Source organism: Oreochromis aureus, linkage group 22 (assembly GCF_013358895.1).
Source record: "Oreochromis aureus strain Israel breed Guangdong linkage group 22, ZZ_aureus, whole genome shotgun sequence".
Lineage (NCBI taxonomy): Eukaryota > Metazoa > Chordata > Actinopteri > Cichliformes > Cichlidae > Oreochromis > Oreochromis aureus.
Window position 1 is genome coordinate 32395908 of NC_052962.1, and position 22305 is coordinate 32418212.

A 22305-nucleotide genomic window follows, 5' to 3' on the forward strand; every position below is an offset into this window, starting at 1 on the left:
CAGCGCGACAAACATTACCTGTCCTTTTATTAACTGCACAAGTAGTGCTGGTCATAGCTGCTGGCTGACTGTGTAAGGCTGTCATGGGTCTGTAGCTCTGTCCACCGTTTTAGGGAACATATTTAGTTTTAAAGCAAGTTACAGGGCTTTTCCTGCCTTTCTGGAGGGATTATATTTCACTTAAAACCATCTAATATGCATGTCCACATAATAATGGATTATTATAATTATAATATTTAAAAAACATACGCTGTATTTTAAAGAACATACATTAAGAAACAGATTATATTAGATTTATATTTTAAATAAGACAAAATGCTGATTTTACAGCAGCAAAATTATTGTATCTCTACAGTTTAAAAATGTAATAAGCTTTCTGCCTGCACAGAGTGGATAGTGAAACAAATTGAATCATCATAAATACATTATTTCATATTTATTACTTTTTTCCCCTCATTGCTTTATTATTGTAGCTCTAGTAATAAATAATAAGGGAAGGATTCTGGATCAGCACCATGATGGAAACTTGTGCCCACAGTATATACAGTATTCTGAAGAAGGTCTAAAATGTTCCTGTGTGTGCATGCATGTGTGTGTTTTATGTATATGGATTTTTTAAATTATTACTCATGATATAACATTGTCCAGACATGGCTGGTAAGGACACGAGGAGGAAACAGTAGGAGCTGTGTGAGGCTACTAAAGGCAGTGGATCCCTCAGCAGCTGGATTACAAAGAGCACAGGTAACATTAACACATGTACCAGTTGTTGGAGAGGTATCCCAGTATAAAATAATAATAAGCACAACTGAAATGTTTTGCTTCTATAACATTTTTCTGTCATCATTTTATTATAGATTAAGTGTAAGAGTTGTTAAGTGTGGATAATTAAATTATAGTTTATTGCAATAGCAAGTTGTGCCTTGTTCTCAGATGGACAGCAAGTGGAGAGTGATAGATGAGATGAGGGGATGGAAGGAGGGAGAGAGGCAAGAGTGATTCACAGGCAGAGCCTTGTTTATTTCTCAGTTTTTGTTGCCTTATGGTTCCAAGCGCTGTCACCAGTCTTTGCATTTTGTTATTATCTCATGACACTTGTTTAGTCAGCTACCATCTCTCCTATGGACTTTTTAATGTCTACAGTCTCAGATCAACACAGCTCAGCCCTCCAGCACTATCAGCAGCAGGAGCAGCAGCAACCCCTCAACAGCAACATTGTACCCATCAGGTAAAACATAGGCTACGTTTGCTTTGCCTCACAACAGTGATATAGTATGATGCGATCCCATATTAGATTCTTGATGAATGTGTGTTGTTGTTATTCAGCCTGGTTCAATGTGCCCCTTTTTAGCTTTGAGCACCCGCCCCTGTAAACGTCTCTGCACGGCCCTGGTGAACTGACATGGATACCTGAAGTTGAGATGTGGATGAGCAGACGACCTGACAAGGAATGACTGAAAGCACACGGACTAAATACACACAGGAGGATAATGAGGGAAGTGGGAACACATGGAGAAAACAGCCAGAGGTGGGTAGTAACGAGTTACATTTACTCCGTTACATTTACTTGAGTAAGTTTTTGAAAAAAATGTACTTTTTAAGTACCTTTTTTGCACAATACTTTTTACTTTTACTTGAGATAAGTTTGTGGGTGTTTTGTGCAGCTTCAGCTGTCTTTTTAACTGCTCGCTGGTTAGCTAGCGTGAGCTATAAGCTAACAGCTAGCCTGGTTAATGACGCTTGAGTTCCACAAACATGAAAACAGCTCGTCTCTACTGCTTTAACTGTTAAACAGAAGGCAATACTGCGGGTGACAGGGTTTATTATGTGAAACAGCAGCTTGTTTAGTTTAAACAGTCTGCATTAAGCTGGGAAAACACTGTGTGATTTTTTTCAGTCACGTTATTCCGCTCCTGCTCAAACTGTACAATTAAATCGCAGAGGTTAGAAGTTCATAGGTCACGATGCAGGGTCTCACACTATATGGCCTGATGCTTTGATGCGACCTGAGTGCTCAAACTGTGCGTCCATAACATGAAGCTTATCATACAAAATCTGTCCCTCACTCTCCCTCTCTGTCTTTCACTCACACAGACACACACACCATCAACTCTGCTAAATTACTAATGAAAAACATTGACCAGGCAGCTGTGATTGAGCAGTAATGTCCATCCAACTCTTTTCATGGTTGTTGTAGTCGTGATAATTTTGTGAGGCCACATTGAAAAGCCTCGATACGAGGCGTGGAGCTGCCACCCAGGCAAAAGAAAAATAGAGCTATGTCACGTTATAACATGAAAGGTTTATTGTTCTAACAATATACTTTTAATGTTGTACAATATAATTTCACGTTATTACAATATACATAATTATCACGTTCGTACAATATAAATATTATATTGTTCAAACGTGAAAGGTATATTGTTAGAACAATAAACTGTTTACGTTATAACATGATATAGCTCTATTTTTCTTTTGCCCCGGTGGCAGCTCTACGCTTGTGTACTTGGATGAGCTTGCCTCGTCCTACAAGTTGTGCCTCCATCTCTTGTGTCCAGATCACACGCTGCACTGCCGTGCTGCTCCACCTTTTCTTTCATTTCTGTGTTTGTCCGTGCGCAGTGTGAGAGGCGACAGGATTTCAAACTGGTTTGATTATCATGCGACCATACGATTGATGATTGGGAGCTGGTCGTGAGGTGTTAACTGCTTATCGTTACCCCAAAACGGTTGCGCGACTGAAAAATCCATAGTTCACTGTCCAATGTCCATTCACTGGAGGTGTGGATGTATTGCATGGCTTTCCTCAGATCAAGAAGCTGTCGATCAAAGTCAATACAGCTCTTCCTGCATCTGCAGCCTGTGAGAGACTTTTTAGTCATGCAGGACTCCTGTTCACTGCCAAACGGTCACAGCTTCACAGCAAGAACCTTGAAAGCCAACTGCTGCTGAAGCTGAACCACCATTTCACTGACTGAAGAAACAATTTATGGTAAAGTGAGCCATACACATATGTACATCCACATAGTGGAAATTTGTATTTGTCTTTTATAATTAGTTTTACTCTGATTTCAGTGTTTATTTGTGAGTGTAGTTTTTACATTTTTACATATTACATTGTGTTAATCCACTGTCTATACTTCAGGGTATTTTAGTATACAAAATAAGTTTTGTTAGAATGTCTATTCCTGTGGAATTTTAGCACAGATGTGTTGGGGGGGGGGTTTTTTTTTTTTTTTATTCCTGCTGTCCGCCTTGGGAATAAACTTTTCCTGATTATACCTGTTGCATCTCTGTGTCATTTGTTTCTGATTTACTTAATCCCTCCTTGTATTTAAAAGAACCACCCCTATTATGACATTCTGGTGCATCAGCTGTAGTCTGTTATGTTGAAGCTGCCTCGTTCTAATGTTTTCTCTGAGGCTGCTGTAAATGCGAATATATTTACTGTGGGTTTTGCTTGAAAAAGCTTTACGTTGTGAAAAACTGAAATCTTGAAATTAGAATTGTTGTGCCTTATTTTGTGGATGTTTTTACATATATTCCTTTTGAAAATACTAAAATTTGTATATTTATTTATTTGATTGTCTGATAGCATTTATTTATAAAATAAATCGGACATTTCAAACAGTTACTCGCTATTTACTCAGTACTTGAGTAGCCTTTTCACCAAGTACTTTTTTACTCTTACTCGAGTAACTTTTTTGACGACTACTTTTTACTTTTACTTGAGTAATAATATTTTAAAGTAATGATACTCTTACTTGAGTAAATTTTTTAGATACTCAACCCACCTCTGGACAGGAGAGGGTTTTCAGGAAACACTGTTAAATGTTCAGTTTCTATGCCATATGTTAAAACAAGATCTAGAGTGTGATTAAAGTGGTGGGTGGGTTCTTTTACATTTTGAGAGAAGCCAATTGAGTCTAATAACAGATTAAATGCGATGTTGAGGCTGTCATTTTTAGCATCTACATGGATGTTAAAATCACCCACAATAATTATTTTATCTGAGCTGAGCACTAAATCAGATAAAAAGTCTGAGAAATCAGAGAGAAACTCTGTGTAAGGCCCAGGTGGACGATAGATGATAACAAGTAAGACTGGTTTCTGAGTTTTACAGCTGGGTTGGACGAGGCTAAGCATCAGGCTTTCAAATGAATTAAAAGTCTGTCTTGGTCTTTCGTTGTTTAATACGCTGGTGTGAAAAGTTGCTGCCACACCGCCCCCTCGGCCTGTGCTTCGAGATTTCTGGTAGTTAGAATGACTTGGGGGCGTTGATTCAGTTAAACTACCATAATCATCCTGCTGCAACCAGGTTTCTGTAAGGCAGAGTGTCAAGAGATTTATTCTAAATAACACTTCTTCAGCTGAGAGTCAGAGTGGAAAGACACACACACTGCAGAATTCACTTGCAAGCAAGGGGAGCTCTCAGAGCACTTGCACGGAAGCGAGGGCTCCAAGAGTCCCCTCTCCCATTGTCCTGCTCTTTATTATATACACCAGTGGGTGCGTTTGTTCATTACATTGGAATGTGAATGTTTAGGTGTGTGTGTGTGTGAGGTCAAAGTGTGACCCCGTGAAGACTTCCCTAAACCTGCTGGTCTGGAAAATACAACAGTTCATCTAAATGTAAAAAAGGCACTTAGACTAAAACTATAGCTACGTTTATCCTACCGTAAAACAATAAAAGAAGGCATTCCCTTTCCCATGCTCCTAGGATGTGGGGGTGAATGCCAGAACACTCTAAAGAGGAGTGAACGCACGCCCCTCTTCATGCAACACAGACCTCCTAGGATGAGACATTCTTTAAACATGCCATCAACTACATACTTCTAAACACAAATGATTACATGCAGCATTCTACCATAAGTAAACTTATATTATTAAAAGATTATACTGACCACTAAGTACAATTTTATATTGACACAGAGTAAATCAATTTGTTGATCAATTATTAAGTCATGTACTAACAGAGACTTGGAGGAGAGAGACCTAATATTTAATAATCCACATTTCACTGTTTTACTCTTTTTACCCTGCATCCCTTGTTAATTTTTCTATTTTGTTTCCTTTTGGTCTCTTAATGTAGGATTAGTCCCGGCTGTTTTTTCCTCCTGTTTTCCATTCCCTTGTTACTTCTTGCTGGATTTAAACCTTATTATGACGGACACATTTTATGAGTGAACTTGACTTTAAGTGACTGACAGGTTTCTTTGAAAAATACTTTCTTATATCCAGGTTCTTCCTTTTTGCTGCCATCCTCCTCTCCTCCTCTCCTCCTTGCAGGTCCTCGCAGCGCAGGCTTGCCACTGCTAAAACTAAACAGAGCTCCCTGAAAGGCACAGCCAATCACATTGGCCATATTTGTCACATGAGGTAGGACTCCAGTAGAGAACGTAAATTAACTCTTTGTTCACCGCTGGGTGAATGAGACGTAGACAGATCATTTTTTTCTTTCTATCGGGTTTGTTTTTCTTTACTCGAAGAGATCAAATTATTGGTGGGGACAATTCAATAATTGCTGGATATTGGTGGGACATGTCCCTTCCGTCCATGCCAAATCTACGCCCTTGGGTTTGGTACGCTGAAATAGTTGAAGGCCATCCACAAGATAGATAAAAATATATATATTAAATTATTTCTTTGCATAAGTACTTTAACTCAGTTCTGTGAAACCAGCAATTGATAGAGGATGTACTTTTACTAAATAATAATGTTTTAAATAGTTGTTTTTTCCCCTTTTCTTATTAACCAAGCTGACTTTTGCAACTTAATGGAAGCAGCAGAAGTAGCATAAAAAATAATCCTCTCTAAAACCAGAGTTTTAGTTCTGTCTTGTTTATTCTATGCTTTCCCATGGCATTCAGTGTGCATGTGAGACTGTAGGAGGGGCATATTCTGTTTAATGTTTAATTTTTTATGACTCAGATCATTTCAACCCAGCCTAACAGAAAATAGAACTTGAACAAGTCACGTTACCGCTCCCAGTTGTTTTTTTCCTCTTTATTTTTTCTTGTGTTAGTTAACGTGAAAATGGAAAAAAAGATGAAGTGTGTGCTCATATTACTCCTCTGCTGTCATGTTGGATCTCCAGGAAAGATCATATTTCAAGTCTTTCTTTGAAAAATATTTGTCTTAAATTACAGCAAACTGAATCACAAGAGACTTGTTATTTTAGTTTTACTTTGAGCTGTTGCCATTTTATTCCTTTGTTGGTGGGGAGTGTCAACAGCTGAAATGGACGGCCAACACCACCTAACTTGTCAAAAAGGCACAGGGAGATATTTAAGTGTATAGAAATGGTATTTTAGATCAGCAGCTGTGGCTATGCTTTTATAGATGTGTTGTTCAAAGAATTCTTTCCATGTCCATAAAACACCATCCTGGTGTTTTAACAGCACTGTTGCTGATAGGAAAGCACTACAGAGTGTTATTAAATTAGTACAGAACACTATACCCACACAGCTAGCTCCTCTAACTGACATATACAGAACTGAACTTTCAATAGGAGCTGTAAAACTTGAGTTAAGTACAATTTATTCTCCTGTTGATATTGAACATACTTTGATTTTTAAACTTTATTTACACTTTGTAAGAATGAACTTATTCTGAAAGCAAATTAATTAAACTTGTATCTTCTATTTTGACTTTTTATCTTACACTGTCTTCTGCACCACTGACTGGAGTTTCATCATGACAGCAGCTGTATGTTAGTGCAATAACAATAAAAACATTCTGTTCTATTGTTAAGTTGACTGGTGGTGAAAGGAAGATGTGTGCACCCCTGAATTGTCACAGTAAGTCTCCGTTGGAGACATTAATGTTATCAGTGAATGTACTTTTGCTGTAGATGTGGATTTTAGAATGTGGAATGATTTTCTTTGTACTGCAATGTATGTTTGGAGTAGTGGGAATAAAGAGTTACAGAAGAGTTATTAGCAGAAATTTAAGTTTGACTACAAGTACTTCATCATTGAGTAGGTTCTCAGTGTCTTTTCACCCTAATACTTTTGAAGACAACGCCGAATCTGAAACAATTTCTAGTTCATATTTAACCCTCTTAAATTATACAAAAAGTATACAATAGGAATGCTTCCTAATTCAAAATCTTCCTAATTTGACAGTAAAACACTCCTTGAAGTATTTCATCACTGAAACCCCAGGAGCTCAGAGCATCCCAGAGTTTGTTGCTGTTGCATTTGTTGATGAAGTTCAGATAGGTGACTTCAACAGTGTAAGAGGAGCAAAACCAAAGAAAGACTGGATTAAATTCTTTGAGGATCATCCTGAGCACCTGGAGTGGTATAGTTTACAGTCTCATGAAAGTCATCACTTCTTGAAGGCTACCATTGAGACTTTGAGGCAACGTTTAAACCAAACTGATGGTATGGATTTGTTTAACTTGTTACTGCTGAAATATTATAATGGTTTGTTTTGAACATCTTTTTTATTTTCTTTCTTTATATTTGCTTTTGCATTCTTTATTTGTGGTAAAAGTGTAGTTTCAGGTATAAGCTGTTGTGGCATCTTAATAGTTTATTACAGCTACTGCTACTGTCGTTTTTTTTTTACAGGTGTTCATTGTTTCACACATACCAGGTCGTTCCTCACTCAGTCCTTGGTATTGGCACAGTTTTCTGTTTAATATTATAAAATTGTGCCATGTGTTGTTAAACAGAGAAGCCCACTGACGCTGTGACCTTCATCAGTGCTGCAGTGGTTGTTCTAACTGTCACCATCATCACAGCTGTGGCATTTGTAACTTACAAAATGAAGAAAGGTGAGAAATCTAAAAGCGGGAAATATTGAGTTTAGTTTTTAACCTTCTTATTATGTTAATGGTCAATTTGAGTCATTCCAGTTTTTGTGTTGACCAAAGTACTAGTCATCCTTTCTTTTTCTTCATGAAAGTTTATGACTTTTCCTTATCTGGGGTCATGAACTGGTGTGTAAAATATGGACACTTTGATGTGTCCTGGAATGTCTCTGCAGTGTTTCTATACAAAGATGATGTTACGGGTCATTTTGACCTGCAGTAAAAAGTTGTTCAGATCCAAAATAAACATTTCTCTTTGATGTATCTTGTTTTGACTGCCTCTGAATATACATTCAAAACCAGGTGTGTATGCAAGAAACTTTCTCTCCCCTATTCTTGTCACAGAGAGCAGCTCACTAGCTACAAACAGCAAAAACACACAGCTCACTAGCTGTAACCACTCCCATGGCACTCTGGCCCAGAGCGCACCTTTCTCTGGGCTTAAATCCCTTTAATTACTGATGAGAGTCAGCTGCACAAAAGAAAAAGGTGACACCTAAGGCAGGAGAGATTGAAGGACATGCCCACACAAGCACCTTCAGGAGGAGGCCCTGCTAGGGCCGTAACAATGTCATTTCAACACATGAAAAATGAGCTCCAGAAGGTTGATGGCTGAAGAAGCTTTATCACTGCTTTTCAACCGGGATGGTGATGAAGAAGAAAATGTTTCAGAGGCTGAGGATCTTTCAGAGGCCAAGGACAATGTTATTGATGATCCAGACTGCCAATTTTCAGATGAGGAGGAAGATTCTGAGGGGGTTTGTGCCGCCATCTCTACATAAAATGAAAACCAAGGAATGCAGCAATCATCATCCACAGGGATGTCATCTTCTAATGTCATCAAAATGACTCCTGGTCCTACAAGATTTGCCATCACACAAGTTGATGATATTCAATCAGCATTCCAACTCTTCATATCTCCAAAAGTTGAATTTGTTCATCTGGACGTAGCGTTTTGTGGGAGAAATGTTTCGTCACTCATCCAAGTGACTTCTTCAGTCTCAGTTGACTGCAGGTTTCCCCAAATCAGGGTCATATAGGGGTCAGTTCTACAGGCAGAAACATGGGTGTGCCATGGGCTCCCCAGTTTCACCCATCGTGGCCAATTTGTACATGGAAGAAGTGGAAAAGAGGGCTTTGCTATCCTACCCTGGAACACCACCAAGCCATTGGTTCAGATATGTGGATGACACCTGGGTGAAAATCAAATCTCAGGACGTAACACATTTCACGGATCACATTAACTCGGTGGACCGACACATCAAATTCACCAGGGAGGATATGAAAAGTGGCAGGTTAGCCTTCTTAGACTGTGAGATTTCCATCAGTAATGGGGGACATCTAAAAGCTGACGTGTACCGTAAACCTACACATACGGATCAGTATCTAAGGTTTGACTCTCATCATCCACTGGAGCACAAACTGGGTGTCATCAGGACGCTCCAACACAGAGCGAACACCATCCCCACTGACACAGCGGCCAGGGAGGCAGAACAACATCACATCAAGAAGGCCCTGAGTAAATGTGGTTATCGCAGCTGGACTTTTGTCAAAGCTGGAAAGACACCCAAAGAAAGCTCCAGCCGATCCAGGAGAGAAGGACAACCGCTGCCCAAGCGAAAACCCGTAGTGATCCCATATGTGTCAGGAGTATCGGAACAGTTGAGACGCATTTTTTCTAAACACCACGTGTCTGTGGCTTTTAAACCCCAAAATACGCTGCGCCAAAAATTGGTCCACCCCAAGGATCGGGTCCCCCGACACAAACAGAGTAACATAGTGTACGCTGTTAAGTGCCAGGAGGATTGCCAGGACTTATACATCGGGGAAACCAAACAACCTCTAGCGAAGCGGATGGCACAACACAGAAGAGCAACCTCGTCAGGCCAGGACTCTGCAGTCTATTTACACCTACAGACACTCTTTCAATGATGAGGATGTTCACATCCTGGACAGGGAAGAACGCTGGTTTGAGCGCCGGAGTCAAGGAGGCCATTTACGTGAAAAGGAAAAGACCATCTCTGAATCGAGGAGGGGCCTAAGGGTACATCTTTAAGCCATCTTACAACGCTGTGATTGCAGCCATTCCCCAACTCTCTGTGAATGGTACTCATGGCCATTGATCAGTGTTCTTTGATCAGTGGGTTTTGGTCAGTGATTGTTGATCAATGGTCATGGGAATTTGCATAATTATGATTAAGGAACTGACCTCACAGCCCATTGTTCCTTCAGTGGGCTGGTTTCAGTCATTATGCAAATGTACTGTTTATAAGATTTGGGGAAACCTGCAGTCAGCTGAGACTGAAGAAGTCACTTGGATGAGTGACGAAACGTTTCTCCCACAAAACGCTACGTCCAGATGAGCAGATTCAGCTTTTGGAGATTTACTTTCCTGGATGATTGAGAATGCATCAAGACGAAACTCTTCATATCCCCTCCAATAGAGAGGATTATACTGGACATGACTAACTTGGAGGGGAGGCATATATTTCAAGAGAAATGGAAGCCACTGGATCAGACTGACTTGCATGCTTATATTGGAATACTGATATTAGCTGGAGTATACAGGTCCAAGGGAGAAGCAACTGCAAGTCTATGGAATGAAGAAAACGGAAGGCCAATCTTTCGAGCAACAATGTCTTTGGAGACATTTCTCAAGATATCTCCTGTGATCAGATTTGACAACTGCGAAACCAGAGCTGGTCGACGTGAAAGAGACAAACTTGCTGCAATCAGAGATGTATGGGATAAATGGGTGGAAATTCTACCTTTGTTGTACAACCCTGGTCCCCACGTTACTGTTGAAGAGCACCTTGTCCCATTCAGGGGTCACTGTCGATTCCGACATTATATGCCCAACAAGCCGGCCAAGTAGGGCATCAAAATATGAGCAGCCTGTGATGCAAAACCTAGCTATGCATGGAATATGCAAGTGTACACTGGAAAGCTACCTGAAGGAGCATCTGAGAAGAATCAGGGGATGCATGTGATGCTGCAGATGAGTGAAGGGCTGCAAGGGCATAACATCACCTGTGACAATTTCTTTACATTCTACTGGCTTGGAGAGGAACTTCAGAAGAGAAAGCTGGTTATGTTGGGAACAATCAGAAGAAATAAGCCAGAACTTCCCAGTGAAATTTTGAAGATGCGGGGAAGATCTCTGCATTCCTCAATATTTGTTTTCACTGAGAAAGCAACAGTTGTTTCATACTGAACAAGGAAAAACAAGAATGTTCTTGTAATGAGCACAATGCACACAGATACATTTCTGAGCACAAGAGAAGACAAAAAAAGCCACAAAATGATCCTAGACTACAACTCCACCAAAGGAGGAGTAGACAATCTTGACAAAGTCACAGCAACATACAGCTGCCAGCGCAAGACAGCTCGTTGGCCCTCGGTAATTTTCTACAACATTTTGGATGTGTCTGCTTACAATGCCTATGTCCTGTGGACTGAAATCAACCAACATTGGAATGTGGGTAAATGGTACCGACATCAGCTTTTCCTGGAAGAACTGGGAAAAAGTCTTGTCACTTATGCGTGTCAGACCAGCTCGACCCCCAGCAGCAGCTGTCATTGAAAAAGTCAAGTGTGCACCATCCAACCAATCTGCAGTCGATCCAGTGGATACAGGTGTAAAGCAACGGAAAAGATGCCAGGTCTGTCCCTCACAAGAAGACATTAAAACAAGCACTTTTTGTGAGTAATGCAAGAAGTACATCTGCAGAAAGCACACAGTTACATTCTGCCATCATGTGGACAAAACTGAAAATGTAGAACATTGAAAAACTGAGAAAATCAGGCAAGTTGAAAAGAAATGTGTTTGTAAAGAAGGAAAAACTTGTACTAAATTGTTCTTAAAAATAGTTATTGAAATTCAAACTGTTGTGTATGTCTGTGTTCTAAATGTTTATCTAATGGATAAATAAATAAATAAATGAATAAATAAAGTTGCTATTGTTTTATTGCAGTTTTTTGACAATTCTGAGTGCATGTACACAGTACGGATCAAAATGACCCGTAACATAATCAATGTGATTTTTTTTCTTAATTTGTGCAATTAAGAAAAAACAAAAAAAGGGCAACTGATATGATTTCTTCTTGTTTGTTTCAGCCAAATGTTCTACATCCTGTAAGTAAAATCTGCTTTTATTAATTTTTAATTTCTCAGATGTGATTAGAGATATAACATGTAGGCTTTATGTGAAAACAAAGTATAGATTTTTTTTTCTTATTTGATGATGCTCTGCTCACTTGAATATCACTGATTTCTCACTTTCATAGATGAGACGCAGGGTCATGTATTCAAACAGAAACCAACATTCACTTCAAATTATCTCCTTGAAATGGATAAAATATTTATAAACTGGGTATTTATTTTTATCTTCCAGCTCCTGGTGATAGCTCTGAGCAGTCTGAGAGACTAAATCCACAAAGTTGACTGTCCTGCCAAGAGGTCTTCTCTTCACTGTCTGTGTGACTTTCCTCCAGCTACTGCAGTTTATTCTATAGTTCAAAGACATATGTTAAAAACACTAGTAAATAAAACACAGGTAATGATCACATTTTGCAGATCACTGGGAACAGGCTGCTGCACTTACTGTAAATTAGTGCACAGTGATATATTTGTATCTAGCTTATGTGTGTACCTGTTTAATACATTTGTGATTTTATTCTGCTTCAGTATGTAATCCCTGTATTGATGCAGTGGTATCACAAGTCTGTGACAAAGCAAAAGTAAATTATTCAAATTAGTTGTGCATCAATGACAGTTTGTTAAACCTGAAGTTTGTGATTTTACTGAGACACTGGCAGTGTACAAAGCATCTGGTATTTTCCAAATGACACCAAAACATCTGAAAAATGACAGCAACAGACTCTCATTTGGAAATAAAATGTTGTGAGTTTATTATTTTATTCTTCTGTATAAATAACTAACCCCCTGCATTTGATTTGGGAGGTCACATAACTTTTTTCTTTGACCACCTTTGGCAGCAATATTGTGTGCACAAACTACTCTAACAACAAACTCACCATGTATGTTGTACCGTTTTCATGACTTCTGTACATACTGATGACCATTTTAACAAAAAAATTTAGTTTAGATTCATCACTCCATCAGACCTGTTGCGACAGATTTGTGATCCATTGCTTGTATAAATTGAGAGCAAACCTTCCACTGAGACATTGATGAGGCTTCAGTAAACAGTGGATGGATCAGCTAAAGGGCCAAATGTGTCTCAGGTTCGGTGTCTAGTCTCTGTTGGACTTTTTTTTAATCACAAAAATATTTGTGCTAAATCCATTTTAAATATCCAGTGTTATTACATATTTAAATATTGTTTGCTTATACACACATAAGCATTCTGACATGAAGATTACACTATATTTACTGGCTCACGTCACTGTGACGAATGCAAGAATCAATGTACTTATGTTATTATTGTTATAATAGCTTTGCATGTTTTAGATTGAAGCTATTTTATTTTGAGTCATTTCTAACGAATCAGCAGCTGGGAGCTCATTCTGGAGGGATAGAATCTGAACCCTGAATGTATGAATCACAAAAGGGGAAAACTAAAATACATTAAAGTTAGGTAAATTGTAACAGGATAAAAAGTGAAATAAATTGGATTAGAATAAAATATAAGCATTATAAACAAAACCTATTCTGTCTGTTTTATTCTATCTAAAATAGATATTTTGACCCTGCTCCAACTAGGTTGATGTAGCTGACTGTGTGTTGAGTGTAGTGTGTATTAGAGACCAGCAGACAAAGGGGGTGGATTAGAATTTCTAGTGAAAGAAATCATAAACAGACTGTGTGATAACCACAGAAACACACAGAAGCTTTAGCATTTATTTACTCAAACATTTTAAATTTTCATCTTTTGCGTCAAATCTAAGCCATAATATGATGGCCACCTCCCTCGTGAAGTGGCTCGTGGCCACAGTACAGGCGTTTGACACGCGTTTCGAGTTACCACTTAGTTGGATATAATTTTCAGGATGGACCTTAAGAGAGATACTCCATCGCCAACTAGTGTTTTGGGGGCAAAATTACAGGGCAAATGTTTTACTGTGCAAGTGATGCACTTCAGGACAGGTTTTATTACTGGCGAGGACATAGGTCACCTTGTGAATAATATGACCCATGAGCTATATACTTCAACAAAAGGAATGATAATTTTGACATTAAGCATCAAAAAAAGATGAAGCTGTTTTTTCTGCTTTTCTCCTGTCATAGTTCTTTTGCAGGTAAGAAAAAACCCTTAAATCTTTTATCTCTAACAGCACTCTCACCTGACTTTAAGCAGCGTTTTCACTTTTATTTCATTTTAAAGGTTTTCAGTAGCCTGAATCTTACTAACTACATTTTCATAACCATTTTCTGGAATAATAGGGAATCAAAACATGACAAAATTTTCTTATGAAATGCAAAATTAAACAAAACTAAAATATAGAAAATATTAAAACTCTTTTATTTCAGATATATATTGGTTGTTCCTAATTTTCAGCGACAGAGAAACACTCAAAGCACATCAGACAAATAAAAATCACAGTCACTCAGTCCTACTGTAGACTCTTATAATGATACTGTTACTGCAAAGTGTGAATCTTACTGAATTATACTGAAAGTAATTCTGACAATGTTTGACTCTTTTATGTTGCATGTAGGTATTCTTTGTCTTGTTTAATTAATATTATAAATCGTATTTGTTCCACAGTGATACACTCACTGAAATATTTCTTCACTGGATCCTCTGGAGTCTCAAACATCCCATCATGTTGCTGCTGTGACAGCAGCAACATGATATTACAACCAAGAAAGGATGGGACAATAAAAATTTTAGAAAACAACCCCGAAAGGTTGGAGTTTTACACTCAAATGTGTTTTAAGGATCAAGCAAACATGTTCAGAAAACTGATTTCTAGTTTGAAACAGCAATTCAACCAAAGTGCAGGTACAGTATTTTCTGTTTCATGTTAACTCAGATCATGATAATTAACAAGTGATTGATGAAAAAAAAAACTGATTTTTTACTAACTGAATTTTGCTTATAATTTTGTTAGATGTAAAAAGTTTTTTCAAAAACCTTTCATATCTTACCATTTTTCTGCTTCTCAGAGTTTATTGCCTCAGGTTAAATCAGTTTAGGTCTCCAGCTTTTTCAATCTTTTTCTTGGAATCGTGAGTAATTACATCAGGCCTACTATTCCAGTTATCTTTCATTATTCATGCTTAAAAAGGGCTGAGAGTTCGTTTAACTTGAATCATTTACATAACATAACCCATATCCGAACAACAGTACTTCACACAATGTACAATGTTATTATGATTTGTAGTGTCTATGTTCTCTCTCTCTCTCTCTTTAGGTGTCCACATTGTAGAGAGGATAGAAGGCTGTGAGTGGGATGAAAACACTGGAGAGGTGGCAGCTGTCTTAGAGTAAGCTCATAATGGAGAAGAGTTCTTCACTTTGATTTTAAGACGCTGATATGGATTGCACTGAAAACAGATGCTGAAATTACTAAAATGAAATGGGATGCTGAAAGAGATGCAATAAAATACACTGAAAATATACTCACACACATCTGCCCAGATCAGCTGAAGATGTATTTAGAAATTGTGAAAAGCTCCCTACAGAGAACAGATGATCTGTTTCATGGATGGATAAGACTTAAGTTTTTGTTATTTTGTTAAAACCTTCCCAAAATATACATTATATCATTGATATATAATAAATCTATACATTCTTTTAAAAAAAATAGAATGGCACAAGCATTTATTTAATGGTTTAGAAGGTGACTGATAGTGGTTTAACAGTTTTATCAATAAAAGTAGTTTAATCACAAGTAATCAGAGATGGGAAGACAATGACAGGAAGCAAATCAACATACCACACAACAAAACACTAAAGGTCAGGGTTTTATTATATCAAATATACAAATAAAAAGGCAAGTTGTTAAAGGAGCCCTCCTCTTACCATAGTGTGTTTGCTGTGTCACACGTCTCCTTAAGATATCCGTAATTTATATAAAAGTTTGTTACGTCTTTTTTGCCTTACAGTTGGGGAGCTGTTACTGAATCTATTTGGAGGCGAATTTCATCAGTATAGCTTGATGTAGATGTTATAGTGCATTGTGATTTATAGAGATGGATGGATCAATGTTTGTTTTAACCTGCTTCATCTGCACATCTGTGTTTTACTGTGACGATTTCCATCATTCCTTCAGTAGTTGTTGCTCTTATTCTCATCCTCGTTGCTGTTGGTGTTTACAAAAAGAAAAAAGTTGAGAGATTCAAATGAGTTGAGCTGACCCTCTAATAAAGAGCATAAAACTGAACTGGAAATATTTATTTTTCCCTTTTATTTCAGAAAGAAATACTGAACCATGTAAGTAAACTAATTTTATTTGCTACTCTGCATTGCATTGATACTGCATGTAAAAGCCAGTGCAAGATTAATGGGACTAACTGTATTTTGGTATAACAGCTCTGGGTGACGCCTCTGAAATTCAGAACCTGAGATGTTAATATTTGAGAGACTGAATTTGATTCGTACACATCCCTCTTCTCGTAACCTGAGGTCATCAAATCCAAACCTGTTAGTGGTTCCTCCCGCACACTCGTTTTATAACTCGAGGGGACTGATCTTTCCAAGTTGTTGCACCCAGACTGTGGAATGCACTTCTTCTATTTCTACGGTGTCTGGACTCAGTGGAGACCTTCAAAAAGCAGCTAAAGACATTTTTATTTCAAAAAGCTTTTAATTAGACCAGGGTTTTTATGATGTATTTATGACTGTATTGTGTTTTCTTACCTTTATTGTAAAGCACTTTGTGCCACATGTCTGTGAAAGGTGCTATATAAATAAACATACTTACTTATTTGGTGTAGAATATTTGGTAACCACTTCCTGGGTCTCGTTTCAGGGGCTCATAAGTATTTTTGTCACCAAGCAGTGACAAAATTTTCTCATGACAGTCTTCCTCGTTTAGCAAAACTGTGCACCTACCCTTGTCTGCCGGAAGGATGATAATGTTGTTTTCATTACTAAGTGATGTGAGTGCCTTCCTCTCCTCTGTGCTGCTGTTGGATGCTGGGGGCTTTGCATCGCTGAGACTTTCGTCTGTAGTTGCTCTGCTTCCACATCAGCAATATTGTTGTTTCGAATTGCTGTTTCTGTGGCTGTGATCAGTTTCACTAGCAGGATTTGTCTCAGTGTGACAGCAAAATTCAACCCTTTAGCAAGAATGTTTTTATGTTTTTCTCGGTTTGGGTGAGTTGTCTGTCAGACATATTCTTCACCCACTTGTCCACATCCTTGGTCCTTTTGTTCCTTTTGTTTTCTGACCGCTGAGGACACTCTCCGTATTTTGCGGTGGTTTCCGGCGCACAACAATTAAGTCAAACTTCCTTTGTTGCCTGGTCTTAGAGTTCTCTTGCTGTGCTAGATGGGCCTTCTCAGTGAACTCAAACAACCTTTTAAGAGTATTCTCATCTAGAACCATTGTAAGTCTCTGTCGGATCAGCTCCTCTTCAGATTTTACCAGGTCAGAGGAAAAATTTGTTTGCCTCACCTGTTAATTAAGCAGCTGGTGCTGTGCCTTCTGGAGGAAGGCCTCCTGTGAAGGATTAGCTGCTAATGGGATGCTTATGCTATTAAATTAGTGCCCTCTGTGTTTCTGTCCAGGTAACTACATCCTAAAATAGATAGAATTGGTGATCTAAAAGGGATGATATAAAAAAAACTATAACTTTAAATCTATTTAACTTGAACCCTGCTAAAGTAACATTTGTCTGTTAATAAAAACTTAATGTGTGACCCCCCCACAAAAAAATTTCTCCATAAACCAGGCATGTCATTAGCCCTGGATGTTGTTTTTAAATATCTCATAAAAGAATTGTTTATTAAATGTCAGGTGTATTCAGGTTCCTACCTGTCCCTGGTTATCATGGCCAGAGTCACACCAGAAACCCTTCAGTCTTTGTCTGACCAAACTATCCAAAACTATCCAAAACAAGCTGCTCTCATTTAATTATTTTTCTGTTTCTGTTATCTGAAAAAGAAAAATATATACATATCTTTTACATATAAATGAATGTAAAAAGAAATTAGATTTTTCCCTACATCAGTTTCTACTCTGGCTTTCAGTTAGTGGGCTTTGCACAACTTGGCTCATTCATACAAGTATGTTTTATGCCTTTTCTTTGGTCATTGGTGCAACTTTAGCAGGTTAGCAGTGATTCTAATATCATGGTAATGGATTTTGTTGTCTCGAATGTCTTATATTTCCAAGCTCATCTTATCTCTCTAGATTTTCCTGTTACACCCCAGCTGGTCACAGCAGAAAGTCATCCTCCCTGATTTTAGTTGTGCTGAAGCTTTTTTCCTGTTAAAAAGGATTTTTTTCTACTCAGTTTAGCCAAGTGCAGATGTCAAACCCACCCACCCATACAACCCATCCATCCATCCATCCATCCATCTTCATCCGCTTTATCCGAGGCCGGGTCGCGGGGGCAGCAGCCTAAGCAGAGAAGCCCAGACCTCCCTCTCCCCAGCCACCTCCTCCAGCTTATCCGGGGAACACCAAGGCGTTCCCAGGCCAGCCGAGATATAATCTCTCCAGCGTGTCCTGGGTCTGCCCGGGGCCTCCTCCCAGTGGGACATGCCCGAACACCTCACCCAGGAGGCACCCAGGAGGCATCCTTGTCAGATGCCCGAACCACCTCAACTGGCTCCTTTCGATGTGGAGGAGCAGCGGCTCTACTCTGAGCCCCTCCCGGATGGCCGAACTTCTCACCCTATCTCTAAGGGAGAGGCCAGCCACCCTTCGGAGGAAGCTCATTTCTGCCGCTTGTATCCGCAATCTCGTTCTTTTTCGGTCACTACCCACAGCTCGTGGCCATAGGTGAGGGTAGGGACGTAGATCGACCGATAAATTGAGAGCCTCGCTTTTACACTCAGCTCCCTCTTCACCACGACGGACCGGTGCAGCGTCCGCATCACTGCAGCCGCAGCACCAATCCGCCTATCGATCTCCGGCTCCCTTCTCCCATCACTCGCGAACAAGACCCCGAGATACTTGAACTCCTCCACTTGGGGCAGGAACTCATCCCGACCCGGAGTGGGCACTCCACCCTTTTCCGGCTGAGAACCATGGCCTCAGATTTGGAGGTGCTGATCCTCATTCCCGCTGCTTCACACTCGGCTGCAAACCGTTCCAGTGCGAGCTGGAGGCCTTCACCTGATGAAGCCAACAGAACCACATCATCCGCAAAAAGCAGAGATGAGATTCTGAGGCCACCGGCGAAAGCCCTCCGCCACTTGGCTGCACCTAGAAATCCTGTCCATAAAAATTATGAACAGAACCGGTGACAAAGGGCAGCCCTGGCGGAGCCCATCACCCACCGGGAACGAGTCCGACTTATTGCCGGCAATGCGAACCAAACTCTTGCAACGGTTGTATAGGGATCGAATGGCCCGTAGCAATGGGCCAGACACCCCATACTCCCATAACACCTCCCACAGGACACCCGAGGGACACGGTCGAATGCCTTCTCCAAGTCCACAAAACACATGTAGACTGGTTGGGCAAACTCCCATGCACCCTCAAGTATCCTTGAGAGGATAAAGAGCTGGTCCAGTGTTCCGCGACCAGGACGAAAAACCGCATTGTTCCTCCTGTATCTGAGGTTCGACTAGCGGACGAACTCTCCTTTCCAGCACCCTGGCATAGACTTTCCCAGGGAGGCTGAGGAGTGTGATCCCCTGTGGTTGGAACACACCCTCCGGTCCCCTTTCTTAAAGATGGGGACCACCACCCCGGTCTGCCAATCCAGGGTACTGCCCTGATCTCCACGCAACATTGTAGAGGCGTGTCAACTAGGACAGCCCTACAACGTCCAGAGCCTTCAGGAACTCGGGGTGGACCTCATCAACACCAGGGGCTCTGCCACCAAGGAGTTGTTTAACTGCCTCAGTGACCTCGCCCCGGAAATTGGCGGGTCATTCCCTCATCCCAGACTCTGCTTCCTCCTCGGAAGACGGCGTGTCAGTGGGATTAAGGAGGTCCTCAGTATTCCTTCCACCGCCTGACAATTTTCTCAGTCGGCGTCAGCAGCGCTCCGCCAGCACTATACACAGTGCAGGTAGAGCACCGCTTTCCCCTCCTGAGACGCCTGACGGTTTGCCAGAATCTCTTGAGGCAGTCCGAAAGTCTTTTTCCATGGCCTCTCCGAACTCCTCCCACACCCGAGTTTTTGCTTCAGCCACTGCCCGAGCCGCATTCCGCTTGGCCTGTCGATACCTGTCGGCTGCCTCCGGAGTCCCACAGGCTAACCAAGCCCGATAGGACTCCTTCTTCAGCCTGGTGGCTCCCTTCACCTCTGGTGTCCACCATTTGGTTCGGGGATTACCACCACGGCAGGCACCAACCACCTTGCGGCCGCAGCTCAATGCAGCAGCTTCGGCGCTAGAGCTAGATAGAGCGCTTTAGGTTGAAGTTGTAAAATGTTGCTTTTTTTGTTTCTTTCTTTGGGTTTTGATTATAACTGGGTCGAACCAGTGAAACCTCTGTTTCTGTCAGTGTAAATATGTTTGACTACCCATTTAATCCAATTTCATATAATAATAGAACACCGGCTCTCCACAAGGCTGTGTACTGAGTCCCCTACTGTACACTCTGTATACACATGACTGTGTTAGTACCCACCCAGACAACACAGTCATCAAGTTTGCAGATGATACCACCGTGGTGGGGCTCATCTCAGGGGGAGATGAGACGGCGTACAGAGCTGAAGTTCAGAGGAGCTCAGATTGGTGTGTAGATAACAACCTGGACCTCAATACCACCAAGACAAAAGAACTGGTAGTTGACTTCAGAAGGAGGAAGTCTGAGCTGCAGCCTGTCAGCATCAACGGGGAGTGTGTGGAAAGGGTCTCCAGTTTCAAGTTTCTGGGTGTGCACATAGACACAGACCTCCAATGGAGCTCTAACATCTCTGCGGTCTTAAAGAAGGCCCAACATCTCCACTTTCTGAGAATCCTCAGAAAAATGGACCTGAAGAAGGAGCTGCTGACCGTCTTCTACTGTTGCTCCATTGAAAGTGTGCTGACATATTGCATCGGTGTGTGGTTCTCCAGCTGCACCACAGCACACAGAAAGGCACTTCAGAGGGTCATCAATATGGCCCAAAAAATCATTGGACATCCTCTTCCCTCGCTGAAGGACCTGTACAGCACTCGCTGTCTCAAGAGGGCACGCAGCATCCTACGGGACTGTACACACCCAGGACACGGGGTGTTTAAGCTGCTGCCGTCTGGCAGGAGGTTCAGGCTGCTGAGGTCCCGAACAAACAGACTCAAGGACAGCTTTTACAATAGGGCAATAGCCCTGATCAATGCAAATAGCTGACCTGATTGGCTACCTCCTGGACTTTTTAGGGGAGGTAACAATGTTTAAAACAATAACAATAATAATATTTATATTTATAACAAGGTGCAATAATAATTAATGTGCAATAATAACAGTGTGCAATACACATACACTTATTCTTCTTTTTTTATTTACTAAGTTAATGTACTGTGTTGTGTTGTTTGTGTTGCGTTGTGATGTGTCATATCGTGTCGTGTTGTGTTACATGTAGTGCCAACGTAGGACAGTTTTCCAATTTCATTGTACTACTGTACTATGTATGACTGTGCAATGACAACAAAGAGTTATCTTATCTTATCTTATCTTAAGTGCAACTAAGTACAAGTTCAACAGTACATCTCAGTTTACAAGATAAAGAAATGCTGCTGTAGTAAACTAAATACATTTTTTTTACATTTTCATTTTAAATAAATGTGTATGTGATAAGGATCCAACACACACACAGGATTTCATGCAAGTGCAAGTCCGTTTTATTTTGTTTTAGCTATTTGTTTGGGCATTGTTTGGCACCAGTCACTTCCTCACTCAGGAACAGCTGCTTCATTCCACACACCCTCCTCCATCTCCGCTATATACACAGAGAAGAAGATCATTGCATTGAGCACTCACACCTGCCCTCTCTGCTCCACCTCGGCGCCGCTCTGAGAGCTCACTGTACCACCCTCCACTGCAGCAGGCCCAAGACCACACCCCTGCCACAGTGTAATATTACAGAAAGTTCTGGTACCTTATTGCCCTGGGTAGTAATTCACATAGTGAAAAAACAGAAAATATTCTATGGTTCAATAGTTATTGTATATCTATTTACTTTGGTGTGGTATGAATAGGGATGGGTATTGAAAAGATTTTCACGATTCCATTTTCGATTCTGTTTAACGATTCGATTCTTTATCGATTCTCTTATCGATTCTTTTTAAAAAAGGAGAACACTAAGGTCGATTAGCTTAGAACTTTGTTTTATATCTTCTCTTTGAACAAGATAGAAATTTAGGAGTAACATGGCCTTACAAACCCAACAGTGAGATCTTAAGAGATCCACA

The 22305-nt window shown here is 40.3% G+C and overlaps 1 long non-coding RNA gene across 1 annotated transcript; it reads left to right on the forward strand.

Annotated features, from left to right (window-relative positions):
- The first annotated feature begins 7680 nt into the window (after window positions 1-7680).
- LOC120435717 lies at window positions 7681-13462 on the forward strand. The gene is made up of 3 exons (XR_005609862.1): window positions 7681-7783; window positions 11937-11954; window positions 12214-13462. It is a non-coding gene; the product is annotated as an uncharacterized LOC120435717 (long non-coding RNA).
- The last annotated feature ends 8843 nt before the right edge of the window (window positions 13463-22305 follow it).